The sequence below is a fragment of the Amblyomma mixtum genome, chromosome 2 (genome assembly GCF_055824585.1).
Source record: "Amblyomma mixtum isolate Tamu chromosome 2, ASM5582458v1, whole genome shotgun sequence".
Taxonomy (NCBI): Eukaryota; Metazoa; Arthropoda; class Arachnida; order Ixodida; family Ixodidae; genus Amblyomma; species Amblyomma mixtum.
In genome coordinates, this window is record NC_143013.1 from 67715613 (window position 1) to 67725097 (window position 9485).

Below are 9485 nucleotides of genomic sequence, written 5' to 3' on the forward strand. Positions count from 1 at the left end.
AGGAAAGAAAGAAAGAAAGAAAGGAAGAGAGAAAGAAAGAAAGAAAGAAAGAAAGAAAGAAAGAAAGAAAGAAAGAAAGAAAGAAAGAAAGAAAGAAAGAAAGAAAGAAAGAAAGAAAGGAAGAAAGAAAGAAAGAAAGAAAGAGGCGCTCTAGTGAAAGGCTCAGGAATGGATCCTGGATATTTTTTCATTTCGCCCGCATCAGCGGTACCTTGCGGCTCAGCAGCCGAGCCCGCGAGATGCGTGTGTGTATGCAATCTAGGAAAAGGAAATGAAAGTGACTGAGCCTGTCGATTACCACTAAAAAGGCTGCTATAATTAACCTGTACTTATAGGCAATTGAAAAGATCAAGACGTGAGAAAAAAAGAAGAACAGAAACGAACCGCGGCCACCTGCATTGCAGCGACAAGATTTGCTGAGGCCAAATCCAGATTCGAGGAAAATTTATCGAAACAATGTCACTTATGTTACACACAACACGCTGTCCCTTTCCGGACAGACATGATAAAACACTTAACTCCCCAGATACCTGCATGCCCGCCCTCAAGCCATCTCCCCAACAAAGTACGCACTAACCGCTAAGCCACCTGAATAGGCAAGACATTCTGGGCCAGGGGCTAAACTTATCAACACCAAAATATGTTTGCAGAGAACAGAATTTTCGTTTCTTTGAAGCATGGAACCTTTTAATACTGGAGCCTGGAATCGAACGTTATTTCAAATCACAATTCAAAGGTGGCGCTCAAATTGAAGCACCCTAGTAGGCACAGTCAAGTGGGTGAGTTTATAACCCGGACGCCGTAAATGTAAAGTGTCAGTGTTGCCGAACAATAGATTTCTGCATTAAAAGTACACGGCTGCCGAGCCCCTTGTGGTGGAGGCACTGTGTAAAGAGAATTTCGTCAAGTTTCTACTGATTGTTCCCTTTATGAAGCGGCCTTCAGCAAATTCCGATAAAATGCGACGAAGTACAGGCAGATAAGCTTACAAGGAATGAAAGATGTTGGCCATCTGGTTTCGCAGCATGTGCGAATGGTCAACTATTGGCAGGAGGGAAATTTGCAATGTCACGTCTCCAGACCGACTGGCCAGCTTTTATCAAGCGTAAACGAAATCTCGCAGGCATTCTTGGTAGAACAGCGACGTTCTAACTTTTCTAGTCGACGTTACACGAAAAAATTCTGGGGACCCTTGATCTCCAGCTGCTTTAAAGACAGGACGCAATAGCGTGAATGGGTCCCTTCAGCAGCCTGCGTTCGTCCTTGCATATCACTTCACAGACAAGGACAATGCTCTTTTAGATACAGGTTCCGCTCTCGAAGACTTTATGCTGCTCGCGCGCCATCTATTAGGGAGACGGCGTACATCAGATCGTCAGGGTTTCTCCATGGCCGCCGTATGCCAGGACCACTGTTCCGCGTCAAGCAACGACTACATGAAACTCCAACACATATTTTGCTTCTCCCTTAATTACAACTTCATAATTATAACCTCTTAATAATCATAAAATACTCATTAGCATGCAGTCGAAAGCTACAATTTTACATTAAAGACCACACGACACACATACTACAAGGCCCTCTTGTACCTAAGCCGTACAAGCGAGCTTGCTTGGTCTGGGAGCAAGGATAATGATTCTTAACCGAAATAGCACAGGTTCGTGTCAGAATTAAAATTCTTTACATTTTTCCTTAAGCGGAAAACATTTGCTTTATGAAGGCTTCCCGCAACCCTCTGGGAAAACGAGCAACCTTCCACAAAGCAGGCTTCCGACAAACAAGCAAATAAAAAACAAATCCAATGGATAAATACGGGTATATGGCCACTATAAGTAGTATCGCACTTAAACTTTTCCTGCCTCGAGATGGAGAGAGGGAGGAAGGCATGAAGTCTTTATTTTCCTACGAAAGAATTGCTTTTGTAACCCCCCGGTAATCGGGTGTCTGTTGAAGTAAAGCCTCTAGCCAAAGTGAGGAGCATGCGCATTGCACCACGACCCTTCAGATGCACCACCCATTAAGCCTTTACCCACCGGTCCCTCTAGCCAAGCCACCCTCGATCAACCACCCACCATACCTCCGCCACCCAACTCTACCCTCCAGAAGTACCTGCCGAAACCAATCCGCCTACCCCCTCCAGGTCTCCGAGCCTTAGAAGCCCACGTAGCAGCGGAAAGAAAAAGAAATGGCGAAAAAAAAATCAGAATACTAAGTGTAAAAGCCAGCTTCCTTCCAGAAGCACAAGCCAGCCTCAGCATTTCTCACCCGCACACCCAATACGGATGTCGTGGAACCCACTACTAACTAACACCGACATACTTTATCACTTACAACTACCCCTTCGGGTCTACCCTCCACCGGCTGAGGCAACAGGCAAAGGGGAGGAACTCTGCAAGCTACAGACCAACACTTGCAGCAACCCACGAAAACTGCACACAATAGATCCGGAGTCAATTGACCCCGCAATGCCATTTCTGCGGGGACACGGGCCTGCCAACGAAATCAGACTATGAGTATTAATAGCCACCCAACGTAGGAGTGGTGGGAGGCAGCTCTGACCAGCTCGGGTGAAACGAGTCAAAAAGAACTCGCCGAATGATCACGGACAGCAGCGTATATGCCAATGGGGTTCCGGACTGAGAACTCAAACCACCGCTACAACCGCCTAAAGAGTTTCCATTATATATTTTCACTCACTCATTACAGAAGCTCCATCCTTGCGCCACCTTCCCACCCATCCCCAGCTAAGGGGCTGCCTACCCACCTACCACTCGCTGGTTCCACCACTGCCCACCTCCACCCCAGAAAAAATTTTGACGCGCTTGTTAAGCCTCGGCTTACAGTAACAGCGTTCTTTCGAGTAAAAGTATCAAACTGCCGAGGGTAAATCGTGCTGCCTTGGTAGAACTGTACCGTCAGGTGACTGACAATCCAGTAGGTTTTCTCCTGTGTTGTCCTCCTCCAGCTGGCTGAAGACGCCGCCGCTGCCCAAGAGATAGCGGCCGTCGTTTAAGCGGGGGACGACATCGGGTCGCTCCTCCATACCTGCTGGAAATAATGTTTCCCGCCACCTGTGTAGTCTATTCAGAGGCTAAACGTCGTTAGGGCTATACAGCCAGCATGTAATATGGACGCCCTTGGATGTATTTTTGCTTTTGTTGCCATGGCCGTCGCTAACTGGTTGCTGCTTGTTTGCTTTTGTGTTTGCAGATAGAAGACCATATGGGGACCTCATCCGCGATGACCTTCTGTAATCAGTCGGCCACAGTAGCTCCTTAGCATGGCTAACACCCACCGGCGCTGCAGTCGGCGCGTGCCAACAACGTCGCTGAGAACGCACTCTGTCAAGGCAGATGCTCATCCCAGCAGCGCCAGTTTAAGACGCCCGATTACCATCGCGCTCATCAGCGATAAAGACAAAGGCGCAGCCGGCAAGCCATTGCCGCGTACCGCTTAACGTGCAGCTACTCGTCGCTGAGACCGGACCGAGCGTGGCCGATACTTGAGGGATGAACGCTGGAAGCGACAGCGGCCAGACGCTCTGGCCATGCCTGGCCCGTCAGTGATCAAGAAAGCGGGTGATGGAGCGTCGCAGTTGTTACCTGGCGCCACCTAGCACCAATGACCCATAGACGACGACAAATGCGTCCGCGGAGCAATGCCAGCTTTTCTCTGTAAGAAGCGCTATTATGCAGTTAAGTTTCCGTTAGTAATTTTTTTAGATCGATAGCTCTATTCGATGCGCCAACTCCGCTGAACACCACGTGACCTGTTCGCTGTCTGAATTTGACGTTCAGCCTGGCTACAGTGAACTAGAAGTATTGGGTAGTGGAAAAAGCGGAGGGGTGGGCGCACTGGCCGCGTGAAGCCGCGAGCGCAGACTGCCGCTAGGGGCGCTGGCGTGCTCTTCCCGAGGACATGCCCGAGGAGACCGCGCGAGATCCTGACGTTTCTGCATAGCCGATAGTGCCTTGTCGCATCGTTCTTCGCGGTTGGTGCTACGAGTCAGCGTGTTGTGCTTTGCAGATTTCCACAAGTGAAGTTATCGAAAGCGCCGAGTGTGACCATTTCTCTCTTCTATTTTGGATCATGGAAAAGAAGAGGAAGAAAGTTGATACGCATTGCTATGCGCCCGGATGCAAGAGCGGGTATCCCGGTTTTCGAGAATCAGACGGGCGCACATTGTCGCTTTTTGGAGTACCTAAAGACAATGATCGGCGGAAACAATGGGAGAGGAACCTTCACCGCAAAGATAAGCCACTCTCCGAGACGTCAGCCGTATGCGAGAGGCACTTTGAAGCGCATTTTATTTTGCGCGACTATGTGCATTTTATTAATGGTCAGGAGGTAAGAATACCTCGTGGTAAACCTACGCTAACCGACGACGCGGTGCCCACGCTCCTGCCCGATTTGCCGTCCTATCTCTCAAAGGAAATGCGCCAGAAAAGACCGGAGAGAAAACGCGTTGCTGTGTGCCCAACAGCACGCACAGAGAAGGCGCGGTTGTCTCGTTCTGATGTCCACGAGTCGACGCCGGCAGGTGTTATTTCAGATGACAACGACAGCCTCGATGTGACAGTAGCCGAGCATGCTGATCTCCAAACGATCGCAAACAGTGTGAGCGTCCCAAATAGGTGGTCAAGAATGGACGCAGCGGACTTCGATGGAGTTCTCTTTGCCACGACAAGCGTGAGCAGAAATCCATTTGCGCTTTTTCACGAAAGAGTGTTGATGTTCACAAGTGACTGCGCAAACGCTGTTACCGCCCGCTTTTACTTACATGGCAAAGAAAGCAAGGATGTTACTGTACGATCGATAAAGGAGGCGGAAGAGATGTTTAAAGACGCAGATACTGCTATTCCCTGCAAGGGTGCAATGGACCGAGAAGAGTTTGAGAACAACCACAGTAGGGACATCACATGCCACCTCAAGCAATCTGTTGACATTGCACAAGGCACTGTTTTCAGCCGATCTTGCTCGGGACTAGTAAGCAAAGAAGGTAAGCACTCGTTCACTAGTAAGAAATCAATTAGCACTGTGACAGTGTGCAATTGATCTTTTTCGTCTGTGGAATAACGCATGCTTTGAAACATTTGAAAAAAACCACTCTCAACTTTCTTGTAGGGCAGCTGCCATTCATATCCAAACTTCACCTGTCTTTAAGGCTCATCATTTATATCAGCAATTCCCATGAATATCACATCATAAAGCCATTCTGCCTATCCAAGTACAAACTAGGAATATACTCTCACAAGCTGTTTACAGCACTAACAGGGAACTGCCCATTCGAATTCAACAATGTTGCCTGTGATTTTCATTATTAAAGGTTGTAAGTGATATATATGTTTGGATTGTAAAAATGATGTTCCAATGCCACAAGCAAATATAAAATCTTGGCTTGTGGCCTTGTCTGCTGTGTCATTTTATTTTTTGAGTATTGTAGTGGACGGTGCGTAACTGTTCTGAAACAGAATGACTAGCCCCTTCTAATTTTTTCTTTGTGTTTTAGGTGCCACCTGTGTGCCATGCCGCTATCTAAGGAAAAGCCTACAATCAAGACAGTGCCGGGCTCAAGGCAAGAAAGCCTCTGAAGAGGAATATTTCAAAGCACTTGAAGCTTGCCCGGCAAAGGACGAAGCGTCTGGGCTCACATGTGAGCACCCTTCAACAGATGGTTTCCAAGATGAAAACTGAAAGCTCAAAAATCAGTAAAGAAGCCCTTGAGAACAAACTTCAAACACTGTCATCAAAACAGAAAGAGGCTGCTATTCATATGTTTGCAGCAGCTAAACGTAAAGGCATGCAGGGAATGAGCTATACAAAGAGCTGGGTCTTAGAATGCATAATTATGAAGATGAAAGGCCCCAAACTCTATGAGCACATGCGCAAGCAAAATATTCTTGCTCTCCCAACAAGAACAACATTGTCCAATTACTTAAAATCTTATAGGACCGGATTTGGATTTAACACCAAAATTTTCAGAGTACTCAAGGAAAAAACAAGCACGATGGATCCTTTTAAAAGGCATGGTGGATTGCTTGTTGATGAGATGAAGCTTTCAGAAAACCTTGCAGTTACATCCGGTGCACTGATTAAAGGATTTGTCGACCTAGGCCAGTTTACACCAAGAACTGATAAGCACGTTATATGTGACCATGGGATGGTCATTTGTTTTGTGCCATTTGTTGGGAAGTGGACACAGATCCTGGCTGTATTTGCCACTCATGGAAATGTAAAAGGCAGCTTGCTTGCAAAAATTATGACAGAGGCAGTTATCCTGGCAGAAAATGCAGGATTATTTGTCGACTTCATCACAAGTGATGGGGCGACCTGGAATAGAAACATGTGGTCTTTGATGGGCATTGGAGCATCTCCTTCACTCACAAAGTGCAAAGTGCAGCATCCAGTTGATGCAAGCCGCTCACTTCATTTTGTGTCTGACTTTCCGCACCTCATCAAGTGTCTGAGAAATGGGCTCATGAAGAGTAGCTTCAACACACCAGCAGGCGAGGTAACATAGCTCAACTTTTTCTTTGCATTTCACATTTTGCTAGCAGCTCTTCTTTACATGCATAGGTTTGTATTAGTGTAAGGTAAAACCATCGATTATTTTGTCTGTATGTTTCTGCTACAGGTCTCCCTCCGTCCACTGCGTAAGGCACTAGAGCTTGACGGCTGCAATGTCACTCTCCAAGCCATGCCGGGAATAACAAGTCGCCATACCAACCCGAATAATTTTGAGAAGATGAGAGTGACTTACGCGTTCCAACTGTTCAGTGACAAGGTGCTGAGTGGCCTTCGACTCTATGAGACGGAGCTGGAACGCTACTGTGGAAGCATTCAAGCAGTGCTCATCTTCTTTGGGTAAGTTTAAGCTCGCAACTTTTTCTTAGGCGGAACCATCTCATACCTGTAAAAATTACATCGCTGTTTATTTGGGTATAAAGTAGATATAAGAAAATAAATGCCTTCTTTGTGCTTTATTGTTGCAGGATGATCCGAGACGTCATCGAAATAATGACATCCAGATTCCCCAGCCAAGCCCTGCGGCCAGATTCAGCTTCAGAAGAAAAGCTGCTCTCGTTCTTGACGTACATCACCGAATGGGAGCTCCATGCAGGGGGTTGAGGCGGCTTCCTTTCTGCTTCTACTGCAGTTGGCTTGAGAGTAACGGTCGCAAGCACTCTCTCTTTGCTGACTTATCTGACAAAGAATGTTAATTTCAAGAGCTGATGACTTCAAAGCTGAGTCAGGATCCAATCGAAAATCTGTTCGGTATAGTGAGGCAGTCAAGCGGCTGCAATACCCACCCGACATCCCAGCAGTTTGCAATTACTGTATCCTGTTTAAGTTTTTACGGACTTGCGAGATCAGTTAGCAGTGGAAATGCTGAGCCTGGTATTCTCACAGCCCTCCTTGAGCCAGACATGATTGAAGGCTCCAAGACAGGCAAGACTGATATGGTTGAGAGCATTCTTAATGATCAGGACATTCCTAGCACACATCAAGAGCAGATCCCTCTACTAGACCACACTTCATATGTGTCTGCAAGAAGCGACGATCGGCTAATTTTCTACATTTGTGGTTATGTGGCCAGAAAGTTTCTGCCGAAGTTAGAGTGTGATGAATGTCACAAATTGCTTCTTACTCAGAAGGAGGATGTGAGTCGTCTTGATGCAGCTCAATACACCAGGCTACGTGACAATGGTGGCCTGCTGTACCCAACCGGATGGCTTTTTAGGTTTATTCGAAGGTTGGAAAACCTTTTCACCACCACATTCAGCACACAAGAGCTGCATCATGAGAGCGTGATGGATGTTCTCGCTCTTATTAAGAGCAATCAGCAAGACAGGATAGGATGCGGCAGCCATGCACAATCATTGACAGCGCAGGTTGTAGCTTTTTATGTTACCACAAGGCTGCACTTCTTTGTGAAGTCCCTAAACCGGTCCAAAAATAAGAGTCGGGATACTTCAAAATATTTGAAGTTGAGCCGCTGCACATAAGTATGCATATAGTATTGTGTACACTTTGCCATGGAGCTCTTCTCTTGCAGTATTTTTTAAAATTTTTATTGAGACTTTGAATAAACATCTGTCTGCAGAAGGCTCATCCTTCCTAAATGCGCATGTTCATCGCGTGCTTCAATCATGTTGCTGGAGAAATACAGCATTATGCATGCTTTTGGGCCATCGACCTGTTCTGTTTCCAACATGCCTCGGATCTGGTTCAGCAGAGTAAAAAAGAAAACATCAATTTAATTTCAAAGCGCGGTTTGCCGCTGCAAAAAAATATGCTGGACGAACGGCGATAGTTACGAAAAAAAAAGTTACAAGTAAATGCAAAGCGCTGCATACTCTGGTCTCCGAATCCTGATAATATTTACATTAATGTTACACTGACATATTCTGCCTGAAGAAAAATTTAAAGCGGAGTTATAAAAGCCCGCGCCGCCGATCTCCTCACTGCGTATTGCTCGCGAGCCGCGTCAGCCGCTCGCCGCAGCTGTGCTCGGGAAGTGAGCGCGCGCGCCACCTGGCGAGCTTCTACACAATATGCTTCGCGCCGCGGCCGCCGCTTTTTCCACTACCCAATACTTCTAGTTCACTGTAGCCTGGCCAAGGTCAAAATGCCCCTAGACAGAAAAAAGACAGAGAAACTAGTCACATCCACGACTGAGAGTTCAACCCTCAGCGGCGAGAACAGATCAGCTTCCCAGGACGCTCCGCGAGGCCACTAGGCTACCGCCGCAGCCGAACACACCTAATGTTAAACTGCACCACTCACTCGCGCCGTCCATTGCAGAGTGTCTTCATTAACTTCCGTCTGCTCTGTCCAGCGGTACTGTTCGCTCATCGTCGTCTTCTACTTAGCACAAATCCGTGCTTTCGCACTGATTCGAATGTAGTAAACAATCTCTTTACCTTCCGTAATTGTAAAATTTGGCCCAGCCCTGCCCCAAAATTTGACCTTGGCCGATTTCGGCCATAAACGATGTCCAGCCATAACTAAGCATGCCTTACCCGACTGCGACCCCCAAATTTGACTCGGCCCATTGTAAATATGCTATCACTAGACCTTTTGAGTATAAACAATGGTTAAACGCTGCCTAATTTTCTGGACCTTCGGTGGTCTGGAAGCCCTCAGTTCTTAGTTTCATTGTTTTCGAATGCATTCACCTGGGATTATTTAAGTAAAGTATAATCCCGTCGTTCTTTATCGGAGAATGCGCGTGCAGCCTGGCATATTGGGGAGAAACAATACCGAATATCCGGTTTAGAATTCTCGCTTCTATTTCTTTTTTTTTTAATTTTTTTGAGCACCGGCACAGCAGTCAAATGCTTATCATAAAAGAAAGCTCCAGTTATGCGACGAATGATTTAAAGCAAGTTAGCGCGCATTGTAGAATGGCCATGCAAACAGACGATTACGTAACCGTCGAAGTTCAACAGAAACAGCAAGCGCGCTGGGTGCCGACACGACAA